The 16667-nt window shown below is 35.6% G+C and overlaps 1 protein-coding gene across 3 annotated transcripts in view; it reads right to left on the minus strand.

Annotated features, from left to right (window-relative positions):
• LOC126373760 (Ig-like and fibronectin type-III domain-containing protein 1) overlaps nucleotides 1–15388 on the minus strand; it is a 216641-nt gene extending 201253 nt beyond the window's left edge. For all 3 annotated transcript variants that reach the window (XM_050020033.1, XM_050020030.1, XM_050020031.1), the window contains exon 1: nucleotides 15215–15388. The gene's annotated coding sequence lies outside the window, so the exon portion shown is untranslated. The remainder of the gene's footprint in view (nucleotides 1–15214) is intronic.
• Between the last annotated feature and the right edge of the window lie 1279 nt (nucleotides 15389–16667).

Genomic DNA, 16667 nt, shown 5'->3' on the forward strand with positions numbered 1-16667 from the left:
CTATCACCCTCATTATCCCGTTTTTCACAGGGTCCGATTACCTAAGCTGAAGATTTAACAGGTCCGGTTTTTTACAGAAGCGACTGCCTGTCTGACCTTCCAACCCGCGAAGGGGAATCCAGCCCAATACAGGTTAGGTCACATCCCTCCATGACAATAATAATCATCGCTAATTTAGGCACGCTCTTGGCGGTATAGCATTCTCCATTCTAGTTTCTTAGTGAAAAATAGGGCAGTGATTTCCCTCTTGACAATAATCTATCATTAAATAATTATTTATCACACTTGACACGACATGTTTATAATGACTGTTGGAAATGGCAAGAGGGAATCAAACCTGGACCTCCAGACCGTGAGCCCAACGCTTTAACCTCAGAATCAGAATCAGAATCATTTATTCAACGTAATTATCATGGATAAACTTGTTGAAGGTCAATGTAACATTTTTGAATTTACGTCATTTCGCAAGGTGTTATGGCTGAGGAGAAGAAATGACAAGAAACTGCAACAGCAACACATCAACAGCAAGACCTCTAGACCCCAAACGATGTCACTGACACGATTTAAAGGCTCTGTGCCCTGTTACTATAACCAATTTATTTACTAAATAAATAACAAAATCAGGGTTGAATGCTTATAATAATTATACCACTTAAAGTAGCATCTCAATTATTTATTTTTACATACATACATACATAAACTCACGCCCGTAATCCCTAATGGGGTGGGCAGAGCCACAAGTAATCAAAGACAACTTGCAGCCACTGTTGATACGATGTCGTAAGCTGGATATGATGTACCTTATGGTGGTAAGGTATCAGCCTATCGCCCATAACATTAGTCCATCATGTTAGATGACACAATCCCTCTGTCGGTTTTTACGACATGCCCGGGAAGACAAGCAGCTGAACGTTTTCTATGTTTTTTATTTGCTCCCAGAACAGCATAGAAGCATTTATTTTTCCATCGGCTTAATAATGTCTATAACGATCAAATAAGTGTAAAAATATCTCAAGACCGGATGTTGTAATAATAAAATAATTATTATATAATAATGGTATATTAAATCCGCTCACCTTCATTTAATAGACAGTTCATGGTCAAAGTACTATCAAACGTCAAGTACCAATTAGTAGTGGACAATGAACCCAATAAACCTTTTGGTAAAATAATTTTGGATCGCGAAATTATTCCGTCATCTATATTTCCCAAGTAAGCAGAGACTATAGAATTCTTGCTTCGATCCTGACACACTTCTCTTGCTTCCTCCACATTCATCAATCGCTTCATACGCGCACGCCGGTTCAGAGTACGATCGTACTAAACCTTTTCTAAGGACGTCTCCAATTTGGTTAATGTAATGTGGTGTGTAGGTATAAATACCTAACTTCCGCATATACAGGGTGTTAGTGACATCGTAACGAAAACTTTGAGATTCAGACCATGGTTCTGAGTTGATATAAAGTGGAATTTCCCGTCGCAAAAGTATGGAATTGAAAATAATTAAAAAAACATGGTCTGAATCATCCCCCTCAGTGTTTGTTACTCACCACCTATCACCTAGGTTTACCGTAAGGTATACCTCTAACTACCCCGATTAGGATATAGTCGTGAGCTCATGTTTATGTATGTATTGGTGCTAATTCCTGCAGACACCATCCATCTAATTTTATTTTAAGTTATACCTGTCATTTTCTCATCCACTGAAAAACAAAGGGACGGGTAATCGACAGGCATAAAATTTATGGAATACTCGTCAATTTTAAGCAGGATTCCAAAACAATCGTCTAAAAATTTTACATCGGCCAATAACACGACAGAATTAAGTTGACAGTACACGTCAAACGGTTTGCATACCAGCGAGATGCATTTCTGATTCGCCCGGGTTATTTATTCATTCATTTACTCCTGTCAATCATCCGTCTCTTTCCTTTTCGGCGAATAAGAAAATGACAGGTATAACTTTAAAAAAAAATAAAATAAATAAAATAAAAAAATAAAAATAAAATAAGAAAATGACAGGTATAACTTTAAGTAAAATTAGGAGATGTCTGCAGGAATTGGGGCCATTATAAATATAGGAAATTGTTTTTTTTAATCACCTATGCACACAAACCCACAAAGAGAAAATTAAATCGATGAAGACTCAGACGGGATTTGAACACTCTTGTGTTCTTGTCAAGCCGAGACGTTTAGCATTTTTTATAGAATAGAATAGAATAGAATAGAAATTGTTTATTATAAAAGGACGCCACACATAAAGACAAGACAATAACATCACTTATTTTTTTTACAAAACAATTACAAAAAGCATAGAAGGATGTTCATTACAATGATCATAAGGTGGTGGTGGACGTCCTGAGATAAAAGGGCCTCACTCAGCACAAGTCGCGGCGTGAACCACGACGCTGGTATTATTTTTCTGTCTATGATCATAATACTGGTAATTACGTAAACTTTAGCCTCTGACTACCCCAATTGGGATATAGCCGAGAGCTTATGTATATATTAAGTGAGCAAAAGCTTACTCGTGAGTTTGTTATGTTACTTGTGCCTCTACCCACCCTATTAGAGACTGTAGGCGTGAGTACAGTCTGTCTAAAGTAGGTACTATGCCATGGTCAAATTCATTCATGGGTATAACATCACGAAAATGCATTAAAAATAATTGCTTGTTTTTTTTCTTATATTTTTTTGACTTTAATCAAGTGTTTTGGCAGATTCACGTTTTTTGTTTACTGCTTGCGTTGGTATAAGGAAGTTAATTTGTTTACAACTTCCGATGTGTTGTGTTTATACGATAAAGTTTAATTAGTGACGTCAATGGTGAGCGAGAAGTTTTTTTTAGCCGTGGTTGTATGCCCCAGCAGAGGGGACGTTAATGGGCTGATGATGATGATCAACTCATAATCATGGTATGAATCATCCCCCTCAGTATTTGTTACGATGTCACTAACACCCTGTGTATGTATGTATGTATCTGTAAGCACGTCTATTCAAACCTATACATACACAGCGGTCAAATGTCAAAGCCCGAGTTGTCAAATATGACAAGACGAGTTGAGGTTCCTCGTTGACGTATCGACGTGCTCGCGACTTGAATATGAAAAGTGTGTCAAACAAATTATGTTATGAATAAAAATAAAAAGTTTATTTATGTAAAATCTACGACACACTAATACATTTACAACATTAAAATATACACACATTAACATTAATATTTAGTTGGAAAACATAAAGGTATAAAGGTATGTAGGCATAAAGGTGAATAGGTGTCTGTTTTTTTTTAGCTCTTCTGTAAGCAATAAGTATACAATAATATGATATATATTTTGGAGTGCGACATCTTGAAAAAAAAACATCGCGCTTGTCCCAAGGTAGTCGCGTGTACCAAGGACCTTATTTTAACTTGCGTCGCGTCGCGCCGCGCTTACATAGCGTGCTAGGCTTGCAGCTGACTGTCATAGAATAAGTATGCCTCAGAAGCGACAAAGCTTCGCAATAAGAGGCTAAGATGGCCACTGGGGCCTCATAGCATCACAAAGGACGTTACATTTAGGTTAATGAGATATGCACTCTATCGCTCCTTTGAGTATGCTGCTCGTGTATTCTTAAAGAGTACGCACACGAGACGATTTGGTTCGACTATTTTTTTTAAACAAAAAATGTAATCCAAAAAATGTATCCCAAAAGAGAAAGGCAGAGGTGTAGAGTACAGTCATGAGCAATATAATGTACCCACTTTAGGACTCTGTCGCACTAACATGTTTGACATTTAGTAAGACTTACAGTTCAATTTATGAAAAAAGTTAATGTGACATGGTACCAAAGTGTATACATATTAATGCTCGTGACCGTACACCCACTCATGCCGCTGCGTTTTTTTTAATTTCCATGTGGAATTCAATTATTTTTTAAAAACAGCCCTGTGCCTTTTCTTTTGTAGGTATTTTTCCTTGGATATACAGGTTGTATGTATTGACGATTCATAGTGTAACTATGTTACCCAATGAATAAAGATATTTTGGAGTTCGAGTTTGACCCACTAAATCGCAGAGGCAGATTTATGTAGTACTTGGTTTAAGACAGAAAGTATGGTTCATAGTACCAAATCCGACAGTTTGTAGGCATTTAGTTGCAGACGTTTAAGTATTGTTGCACCCAGCCCAGCAAAGTGGAGCGAGCATGCATCGTTAAATATTTACTTTAAAATACAAATAGCGCTCCTACACTGCGCTTTGTTTAAACTATTTGTCTTCTGAATCTCGTCTAAATACTACCTCCCTTTAATGAAAATAGTTTATGTTACTTACTCCACGGGACTGAAGGATATAATAATACTGTGATATCCAACAGCCTCCGTGGTATAGTGGTTAGAGCGTTATACTCACGATCTGGAGGTCCGGGTTCGATTCCCGATGGGGACATTGTCGAAATGACTTTGTTGACAATTGCAGGTTCAAAATTGAAGACAACACGCAGGCAGATATTCTTCCTCTAATTCTCTAAGAATTATCTTTCAAATATTCTTCCTCTCAGACGACGCCTTGAGCCGACGTTCGCGCCCAACTGTGCACCCTCAGGCCTGTTGTCTTAAATTTTGAACCGGGTGAGAGCCCTCAGCGCTCCTCATTTGTCCGGCCAAGTAGTTAATGCCATCTGCGGCAAATCTAATAGTCATAGGCAAGGCAAGCAAGGCCATACTTTGTACTCCTTGGAATCCTCACAATAAGCCTACTCATTTTTCAAGTAAGTAGCTATTTACGGGCACACACATCTGCGCACACGTGTTATAATTTTGAAATAAATTATAATAAGTAACTAATTTCTTTCTTTATAAACTAACCTTGATAAGCGGGACAAACGTCAAAACGGCCATGATGGAAATTTCCACTTGATATCAACTCAGAATCATGGTCTGAATCAATCATCCCTCAATTAATCGACTTTAGTGGGTCGATCGCGATAAGCGCTGAGTGAGGGAAATCGTCGCCCACGCCGGCGGGGTCGGTAGCGGGGTCCTGAAGTGTTTTCGCGAGCTAATTGGCTGCATCTATGGCTAGAGTAATCGGGTCCCTTTCATCTCATAATGACAACTTCGCAAAATGCCAACCACTCGCAAAATGCCAACTTCTCAGAATGGCAACTTCTCAAAATGACAACTATCAATATATCGATTTTTTTAAGGCTGGAACTTTGAAGATGAAATGAAGAATATTACGAGGTATGCCAAATCGCTTGAAATGTCAGCCTGTATGTATACGAATACACTAGTTTTTGTTGTAGTCAAAAATACTTAGTAGTTTTGATTTTATAGGCACTCCAAGTTTTGATCGAGTCCCGCTAACAGTCACGTGACCGCTTGTATATTCGGACATCCCTAAACGGCATGTATTCGGAATATGTGAGCATCGCAGAAGGGAAATTTCGTGGTATCTACATACCTATCTCATTTGTAGCTATTTATATTGTAAGAATCCGTTTACCGCTTCCCGCTACAAGTCCATCAATACAATACGAAACATCAACAGTTACATAACCACGCTAAGTATTTTAACTGGTACTTATAAAGAGTCGGTCATTCTCGAGGTCATACTTACGATTAGTACTTTGCTTGTTAACCTTAACACGTCACGGACGAAACGCCAAGCGACAACCATAATGAATAAGAAAAAGAATAATTTATTTCAGTAAAAACTAAAATTTATTTAAGTAAATTAAATTCATCTTTTTTGGGGTTATGTATACGTTTTTACATTAAAATACACATAATATTTTAAATTTGTCAGAAATTAAATTTAAAGCTCATGTGAAGCTTACTTTATGTAAAAAAGCTTATTATAAGATTAATGATAACCTAAATGATAAAAATGTCTGGTATTGAATGTGTTCCTCTAGTTATAAAATAACTTGTAATACCCTCATTGGTTTTTAAAAGATGTGTTGCTGTTGCAGTTTCTTGTCATTTCTTCTCCTCAGCCATAACACCTTGCGAAATGACGTAAATTCAAAAATGTTACATTGACCTTCAACAAGTTTATCCATGATAATTACGTTGATAAATGATTTTGATTTCTGATTTCTGACTAAAGAAGTAAGGCTGCAGAACATAGCGAGGAGTGGAAATCTGTTTTTCGAGCCCTACATCCCAACAGGGGACAAAAGGATTAGAAGAAGAAGAAGAAAAACTAAAGTCTAATTACACATATATACAAAATATATTAAAATTAGCTACTTAAGTATAGTTTCTGCTACAAATTATGTTTGATACGAAGCTAAGTCTGTGGACGATACGCTTTGAGTTTGGATATACATTCAAGCTTGAATGTATGCCATAATCGTAGAGAAGCGGATAATCATAGTGCAAAATATGGTAGAATAACGTAGTAGGTTTGCCGTAACTACTTAGCCGGACAAATAAATGGGGAGCGTTGAGGGCTCTGACCCGGTAAAAAATAAGATAACAGGCCTGTAGGTGTCCAGTTGGGGGCGAACCTCGGCAAAGGGTGGACATGTCGCCTAAAAGGATTATATTTTAAAAAAATATGTGTAAATAATGCGTACAACAAACTGTTAAAAAAATTTGTGAAGTGATTTTGGCACTTGCCTTAGCTAGAGGATTCGATCGCGGTCAAGTTTTCTAATCCCAGGATTTCGGGATTATCTTAAGTTAATCTCGGGATCCCGGGATAGTCCAGGGATTGGATTGGTAATAGAAAGTAGCAACAAAAAGACAGTGAAATATATCAATATCAACTCTTTTTTTAAATCTTTAGTTAGACCTTCAAAAAACAGAACAAATAGTTACTTTCTCCTGATAAAATAAACAAAAAACTAGACACTTCTGTAAATGATTTATTAAATAGTTTGATAATTGCCTAGTATTTTTATATTTTCGAATAAACTTAAAAAATATCATCTACTTTAAACTTTAGTTATACTGTAAAAAAGACTATATGCTAAAAACATTCAAGTCTATGCTTATGGCTATGCTACAGACAATAACACTCGTTGGTTTTCATCTTTATTTATTCAGACAAATTAATGCATTTTTGTTAAGAAAAAAACCATCATTACTTACACGACGAGAAGCGGATATTTTACACACGTTTACACATTCGTTACACGCACTTTTTCACATTCCCGGGATTCGTTAAATTCAATCCCGAAAATTTCGGGACTAAAATATGACCGGGATCCCGGGTTCGAATCCTCTTGCCTTGGCTCTCGCCTCACGACACTATCCCGCAACGTGTTAAGTTACAATAAGTTTTGAGATAACAACTGTTTGTTGTTTGGGTCTTAATTAAGTGTAACTTATTCTGTGCGGGGGATTTGAGGCATTACGTCCCTTCTTACTTGATAGAATAACTTTATATTATGTACCATGGGATAACCTGTCTATGGGCAGGGTTTATTTACAACCGGAATTCGGATTTATCACTATGTCGGATTTGTGACCCGGCCGAGTTTGACCGGCTTTTATTATGTACTTACGAATTTTTTTTCCGTGTGGTTATTTTTATTATGAACTCAAATTTAATGATCTCTTTTGACAGGATTTAAAAAAATATGGATCTAGCTACTCCACTCCAATTTCACCAGTAATCCGTTGATCATGGTACTTTTTTTTTGACGTGACTTGTTGTAGATTTGGCACAAATGGTATTATTACTACTTGCCCGGATCATGGCACTTGCAACAGTGTCGAAATATCAGGAATCTCACTGGGTCCGCTAAAAATTTGACAGGTTTTTTACAGAAGTGACTGCCTGTCTGATCTTCTAACCCGAATCGAAAAACCACCTCAATACAGGTTAGGTCACATACCTCCGAATGCATTTTTTCTAACGACTTGTAGGTCTATCTAACCCGATAGCGATTGAACTTGTAGTCTGTGAATAATAAACACGAGACTGTATTAAATACATTATGTAAATGTAAATACAGTTTCTTCCTAGTGACATTATGTACGGTGTACAAAAAAGTAACAACATAACATAAAAGTATATTACAATAATATACCACCGACTTAATCAATCTTGATTATTATTCATTCATATCGTACAATGTCATAAGCACAGAACGAGTACAGACAGCAAAAAAGTCAAAGACGAAATTTTTTTTGCTATCCACACGAAGGTCGAGCGCTACAAAAAGTTCACTTTTTGTCGAGCAAGAATATTCTATGCAACATTTTTAGGGATCCGTGTCCGAATGGAAACTGTTGTTTCATAACAAGCGCCGAGCTAGACCTTACCCTCTCTGGGACTTACTTTAGTCTAAATGGGCGTATGCTGAAATGAATGAGTGACTAAAACAAAAGTTTTTATAGTGTAAAGGAATTTATGAATCTTAAAACACACTAAATTTGTTTTTACTGCTGATATTTTGAGTCTATGAATGTTTTGATTTGACATAGTCTTGTAATTAATTATTTTTAGTCAAATTATTTGAAACTAACCTTAGTTTTATTTGATTGACTGCAATAATAATAATAATATTATCTAACATTCTAATCTTGTGTAAAAGCCTGAAAAGGTAGAATTTAGTGAAACTATGATATTGCTACTGTAACTGCAAGTATATTATCTTACTAATAAAAATTATCTTACTTATAAAAAAAAAACCAGACGAATCAAATAGGCATCCCGCTGGTATGCAAACCGTTTGACATGTGCTCTGAATTAAGTATTCCTTTCCGGACGATGATAAATTGTCCAACAAAATTAGGAGGTTTCTGCTAGATTCAACACCTTTTACAGGGTCGGTTAGTACATTCAAATATTCTCTAAGACGACGCCCTGAGCCGAGGTTCGTGTCTAACTGGACACTCTCAGCCTGTTGCCTTTAGTAACGGGTAAAATAATAATATATCGTTTATTGAACATCGAATTACAATTTTTCAATAATAAAAATACAGACAACTATAATATAATATGTATATTATAATATGACCAATTGCTCTAGATAGACCGGCGTGCGTGTATGAAGCGATTGATGAACGTGGAATAAGCAAGAGAAGAGTGTCAGGATCGAAGCAAATGGAATTCTATAGTCTCTGCTTACCCCGGTGGGAAATAGGTGTTAGTTTATGTATGTATGTATTATAGTTTATGTATGTGTGTAATTGCTCTAGATATGCGGCGGTCCCTGCACTAAGCTCAGCTTGTATCGCAGATTACGATTTCGTATGTTAGGTTAGGTTAGGTTACAAAATGGACACATGGATATAATACAGAGCACTAAAACGCTTTCCATTTGTCCAGCCAAGTAGTTACTACTATTTGCGGTAAATCTTTTTTTATTTTTTATTTATTATGCAAATTATTTTTTTTCCATTATAATAACGTTCACCAGCACGCAAATCATTAAGATTTATCTGTGCTAGGGTGTCGTGTACTAAACTAAGCACTTAAATAACATAGGCATAATAATATAAAAATATTAAATAAAAAAATAATAACAAAATAAAACAAAGGATCTTATTTTAAGGTTAGTTTTTGGAATCTACAACAAGTCACGTTAAAAAAACACCTTATACAGGCTACGGAACCTCAGAAACTAAACCGCAAAGCGTTCCTAGCGACCATTTTATTTCGTCGCCCGTACTTTGGGATTCGCCTTTATTTTGCCGTAGATTAAAAACTGGACTCCTTTGTTTTTTACAAGCCCGAGGTAAAATTAAAATGGAGTTGACGATATTCCGACGTAAAAGGTCAAGTATTTAAGAGTAATTTTTGAATAAATTAGGTTCTAAGAGGGGAGAAGTGTCTGAATTGATCACGAACTAAGACTTCAATTTTAGCGTAAAAAATTTGATGGCCATTCAATTTGGATGGATGACTCGGTCAAAGATTATGAAATTATGACATGCTAATCGATAAATAGAAGCAAATCTCGTATTGCCAGAAAATGAAATAATTTTACTCTTTGACTTCTTTAATGATGGCAATTTCAAAAAAGGAACGTCACGTCACTTTTTAAGACAAAAACAAGTGAAGACGATTATTGTCGAGAGAAGCGAAAACTGAAAGACTAGTTGCTGTATTATTTTGTATAATATTTCTTATTATAATTTGTAGTAATAATATTTGATTGCCGTAATAAGAGTGATATTTGTGGTACTTAACATTTACTAATTAAAACTGGGTATATTACTAATAATTACGTTTTATTGTAGAGTTTGCTAACATTAACGAATTTTATACAACATAGTTAAACAACTAACAATGAGGCCGCGATACCGACCCCGCCGGCGTGGTCGACGATTTCCCCCATTCAGCGCTTATCGCTATCGACCCACTAGGGTCGATTAATTCTTTCAAATATTTTCCTCTCAATCGACGCGCTGAGCCGAGGTTCGCGCCCAACTGGGTACCCTCAAGCCCGTTGTCTTAATTTTTGTACCGGATGAGCACTTAGCGCTCCCCATTTGTCCAGCCAAGTAGTTTATTTATTTATTTAATTAGTACAGCCACATGGTTTACATTTATGCATTAATACTAATTAACTCTTTATATATATATAAATCTGATGTAAATCACAGTTACGGCGTACATAACTTACATAATATAATTGTCTTAATTTCTAACAAAAGAAAACATTTAGCAAGTAATCATTACATGGACCACCCATACAACAGCCATATCCGTAGTTAATGCCATTTGCGGCAAACCAAGAATTAGTCACATCAAAAAAATAAATAAAAATGTGACTTTTTAAAAAGGCATTTACGTGGTTTTCACTACAACGCGACGCTTTATAGAAATGTAATCCCCATTTCCCTTGGTTACACTACAACTTGAGAACGACTTTACTTATCAGTACAATTCATATTTATCTAACACCTTGTAGAAGCACCTTACGAAAAGAAAAATGAAGGAAAACGTGCAGAAAATGGGAACATTTCGGAAAACATAAATGGAAATCCACGCAGACTGAATCGTATGCGGAAAGCTGGTAGATTATAAACCTATTATTATTATATACATATAATATTTCCTATTTCCCACCGGGGCAAACAGAGACTACCTATGGAATACAAATAAAATAAAATACAATAAGATTCCCATTGACATTCAGAATTTGCCTTTCAACTGTTTTAAGACAGTAGTTAAACAAAACCTTTACAAAAAAGGTTATTATAAAGTTAGTGATTATTTAGAAGATGCATGGGATTAACTGTCTGAGAACTGATACTAGGCAGCTAAATTACTCAATTGTATACCAATATTTTATGTATATTTTTATTTTTTTAAAGAACGTCTAGGGCCCTGTGCCGAGGTTTTTCTTGCAGCTTCTTTTCCCCGGCTATACAGGTTGTGAGAAGCTGCAGTAGTTTTAGGCGGATGAGACGTTCGTTATGTAAAATTGACGATTCAAAGTGTAACTATGTTACCTATTGAATAAAGATATTTTTAAATTTGAATTTGAATTCAATTTGCTTCGATCCTGACACACTTCTCTTGCTTCCTCCACATTCATCAATCGTTTCACACACGCACGCCGGTTCAGAGTGGATCGTACTAAAATTTTCTAAGGAGATCCCCAATTTGGTCACTGTATATATAAAAATACTAAGAATTGTTCTTATTATTATATTTACTACATCTAAAACATGTAAATTAAGAAAAAAATAACTTAATAATAAAACGAAGGAAACCGTGATGACGCTAATTCTATTATTAAAAATTCAATCAAGCATATTTTATTAACACTATTACTAAGTAAGTATGTTTAATAATAGTTTATGTTACGAACTAAAAATCTAACATAATCTTGGAAGTCTGCTTAGGAATCGCTGTCTGGGAACCAATATTAGGCAGATAAATTACTGAAATTGTATCACAACATGGGGCCTTGTGCCGAGATTTTTCTATAAGTATGTCACTGGTGCTAATTCCTGCAGACGCCATCGAATTTTATTTTAAGTTACACCTGTCATTTTCTTATCCGCTGAAAAAGGAAGGGACGGGTAATTGACAGGCATAAAATTTATGGAACACACGTCAATTTTAAGCAGAAATCCAAAACAATCGGCCAATAACCCGACAGAATTAAGTTGAGAGCACATGTCAAACGGTTTGCATACCAGCGAGATACCTTTTTGATTCGCCCGGGTTATTCATTAATTTAGTCATTATTTCTAAAAATTTACGAGTGTCAATCATCCGTCTCTTTCCATTTCGGCGGATAAGAAGATGACAGGTATAACTTAAAGTAAAATTAGGAGGTGTCTGCAGGAATCGGGGCCACTATAAACCCAATAGCATGAATTACATATTTAAACAAGCGATTTAAATACACTCGGAAGAATGGCATTTTGTCTTCACTCCAATACCTGTTCCCAGCGCATACGCGCAGAGCCACAGAGTATATAAACACCAAACGTCAAAAACGCCCATTCAAATTTTCACAGTGAAAGAAAAACATCGTTTATAGACAATAGGAATTGATTCGTCGATCCAAATTGAAAAACAATATGTAACTGGCCATGTTTGTAAACCGAGAGGTTATTTCGCGTGTTTGTCGCCATCAACAATAGAGGTTAGATTTCTATTGCCTTTGTCATACGTAATAACAACTTTTTGTTTCTTGTTGGGGTCGGGAAAAAGGTTTTTGTAGTGTTCTTCTTTCTAGCTCTGATTGTATTTGTTGCATTGTTGTGTGATTGGCGTGTGCGCGTCGTTAAAAGTAGAAATAGGCAGGCAAACAGTTGCATCTCGCATTCGTAATACTTATTAAAGAGAATAAAACTAAAACTCATCAAGAGCTGACTTGCAATTTTACAAGTATTTTCGTCTCGTATCGGGTGTAAGGCCAACGAAAATTATGCCTTACACTATGTCCGTTAAAACATACAACAAATTACCTAAATTCATAACTGAAATAGACAAAATACATCTATTCAAAATGTCGACAAAAATATACTTACTTAATCAAAAAATCGTTCTATACGCTGCAAAAGTTTTTAATTTAACCATTATTATTTTTATTCTCCATTTTCTATTTTCATTATATATTTTTTAAGTTAAGTAAACTTACTTGTGTTGACTGTTGTAGTGCCCTTACAGGGTTCTTGTTTGTACTTTCCTCTACTTTTAAGACCTCTGTAATAACATCAGGAATGCAATAAATAACTTATCTTATCTGGATCGACCTCATCAACCCTGATGTCGGGGTTACTATTGAGCCGCCAAAAACCCCTGACATGCCTCGTGTAACGACGACGTACAGTAAGAAATATCCGGGACAAACGGATAATATTTCGTTAATTAACCTTTTGAGTACGGAACTCTAAACAGTGAACCTTTCCACCCACCTCGTCCGATTTCACCTCTGATTTTTTTCTCGGTAAAATTTTAATTATTTGCAACTCTACCTTTTCATAGAAAAAGGGAGAGCCCTGATTTTGACGTATTCAAATTTCGAATTTCGACGAAAAAGGCTTAAACATTCTTTTGTTTTATTTATTCACACACCAATTCCTGTACCTGTGTGCGGTTAAAAGGTTACCGTTCTATGTATAAGTACGTACCCATTTGTTGAAAAAAATGGAGAATATTTTCTGGAAAATTGAAAATCTCACGCTCCGCCGGCTAGAGCGTAATTTCCCAAAGGACTGTTCTAGACTCATGACATAATATTGTATTAGTTTTCCTAATATTTTCAAGCTGAACCTTGCTTTGTCGAAGTCTCAGTAGGTTCACTTGACAAAGAAAATAGACTTGAAGAACTTTGTGTTCTGATTTAATGAAATACCTAATAAGTTGATCTGATTCTAAATGAAATATTCAGTTTTTCACTTTCAACAGTAGGACACCTGTAGTGAAGTGACTGTGTTTGCATAACCAACAAATGTATGCAGTTGTATAAACGATACCTCTGCACATAGGTACATATTTGAACTCACCTCACCTCTCCTCTTCTTCTTCTATCGTGTGGGTTGTGAGGTGTATTACCAACCCCATCAACCCTGGTGTCAGGGTTATTATTGAGCCGCCAAAAGCCCCTGACGCGGCTCATCTAACGACTACTTACTTACAGTAACTAGTAACCGGAACCAACGGCTTAACGCGCCATCCGAAGCACGGATCATCTTACGTTCGGTTATAAAATAACTTGTAATGATACCTACATTGATTTAAAATATGTGTGGCTGTTACATTTTCTTGTCATTTCTTCTCCTCAGTCATAACATCTTGCAAAATAACGTAGATTCAAAAATATTAAAATGACCTTCAACAAGTTTAACTATAATAATTACGTTGAATTTTTGTAAAACTATAATATACTTACACATATTTTTGAATAAAAAAAAATGTTCTGATTCTAAGAGTCCAAATTTTCAACGTGAAAATTCTAACAGGCGATATTCTGATAAAGTGTATGTACTAGGTATTATGCCTATTTATATTAGGATTGCAACACAAAAGTGCAATTACAAATGTTTAAAAAAAAAACACTTCCATTTCCCGAGCAAAGTTACGTACGTGACCACAGCGGACTAACAAGTATTTTAAGAAGTACCAACCTAACAATGAAAATGGGATTTTTTTAAAGAAAAACCGCGCAATTTCCGCGTTACAACACAACGTAACAGACGGCTAAGTATCTGTTTGATTAGCAACGCGGCGGGAAGTAAAAAAAATGCAGTCAACTGTTGCATGTTCCGGGGGAAAAAATGGCAGGAAAATTTTTCAACGGTTGAAAAAGTTTTTTTCTGTTTTTTTTTAACTTAATTAAATTACGTAGATTTGTGATTTAATATTAAGGAAATATTAAGGAAAAATAAAAATGTCCAACTAAAATACATATAAGTTAAAAATATTTTTTGCGACTAACTACCTACTTACTTACAATTTTTTTTTGTCTATGATATGTTTCGCCACCTATTAATTTAATATAAAATCACAACTCATTTTAAACAATTGATGAAGAAATATAAAAGACAATGGAATATTAAATTGTCGAATAGAATATTGTAACTTATAATAACAAACAGTTCAGAAAGCGTAACACGGCACATTTTATTGAAAAAAATCGCTCGTCTATAGTAATTGATAGTGGCATGTTTCCACCACTTTTACTTGGAAAGCCAAGTCATTGTTATCTAACAATCGTCCATCGTAAAATATAACAAGTAACTAACTAACAAGTAACTACTGTATTATTTATAATCTGTTCAAGTAAATCCAAAATTTAAACCAACCTTTTTATATTCCAAGACAAATCCAAGCACAGTGCACAGAGTAATGAAAAAAAAAGAGAACACAATTTTCAAATTTTGTAATTCGAACACTCGCGACGCGTTTCCGGAGCAAGCGGAGCGTACGAAGCGCGACAGGTCCGCGCCGCTTAGCGTACGCGGGACGACTGAGGCGCCTCGACGCCGCTGCTTCGCCGATACGATTTTCTGCATACAACCTGAAAAACATTAAACAATGAGTTGTTTATGTAGCCGTAATTAAATAGAAGGGTTGCTTTTGGCAGCAGTCTGCAATGCACACTACAACTCTACCGTGAAATTCGAACGCTCTCAACCGTGCTCTGTAGTACCTACCTACTTTTTGAACATGAACCACCGAAATTACTTGTGAAAAACAGGTGAAAATCGCCACTGATTTATGTTTCGTCATATTAGAAACAGGCTTTTGTCACGTACGCAATTAAATTGTTTTCAAGTAGGTAATTCGCACGTGCACGGAACCTTAGCCAGTTGCTAATAAATATTTAAACTTTGTCAAGTGTGTTCGTGACAGACAATGTAAGATATTCTACCCTACTCAATAAGATTGAATTTCAATTCAATAAAATTCAATCATTTCAATTAAAATGTAGGTTTATATTTATTATTTTAAAAAATATATACGTATTGCAAACTTATCTGCTACATTTTTTTTATTACAATATAGCCTAGCGTTTGACCACGCTGGGATCCCATGGTACGAGTCAATTCAATGAGTGACTATCCAGGCGTTTTTTTTTTGACGTGACTTATTGTAGATTGGCCGCAGATGGCATTAACTACTTGGCCGGATAAATGGGGAGCGCTGAAGGCTCTCACCCAGTACAATATACAGTAATTGGAATACCATTGTATTTAAGTCTATAAATTATGTAATACAAACTGGATTAAAAGAAAAGAAAGGAAAACATGAAACAGTAGGACTAGGGCCCTGTGCTGGGAGGTTTTCTGGCCACGTCTTTCCCTCAGCGTTACAGATTCCGATGTGGTAGTAGTTTTACAGCTAGTTACATAATATGTAATTTAATTATGTTTGACGTTCAAAAAGCGCTAACTTTGTAAGCCAATTTTGAAAAATAAATATTTTTTGAATTTTTGAATTTTTGAATTTTTGAGTACAATATTTAAGACAACAAGCCTGAGGGTGCCCAGTTGGGGTTTCCAGGCGGGTTTAACCAAAAATAATATAGATGGCAGTGTTCAGATTCATTAACATGATAATGAGGATCTTTCCAGACTACGTTCCCAAAAAAATAAAGATTGAATTTCAACTTTGCCTTTGTTTAACCTTCTAATTTCGTGGATAACAGACATAGGCATCTTTTATCTTTGGTTTTGGGTACAAATGATGACCCTTTTTATTACACCCACTTGTTATTTGGATCACATTATGTATAGTATTATGTTGCTACCTATA

Source organism: Pectinophora gossypiella, chromosome 16, assembly GCF_024362695.1.
Source record: "Pectinophora gossypiella chromosome 16, ilPecGoss1.1, whole genome shotgun sequence".
NCBI classification, from domain to species: Eukaryota; Metazoa; Arthropoda; class Insecta; order Lepidoptera; family Gelechiidae; genus Pectinophora; species Pectinophora gossypiella.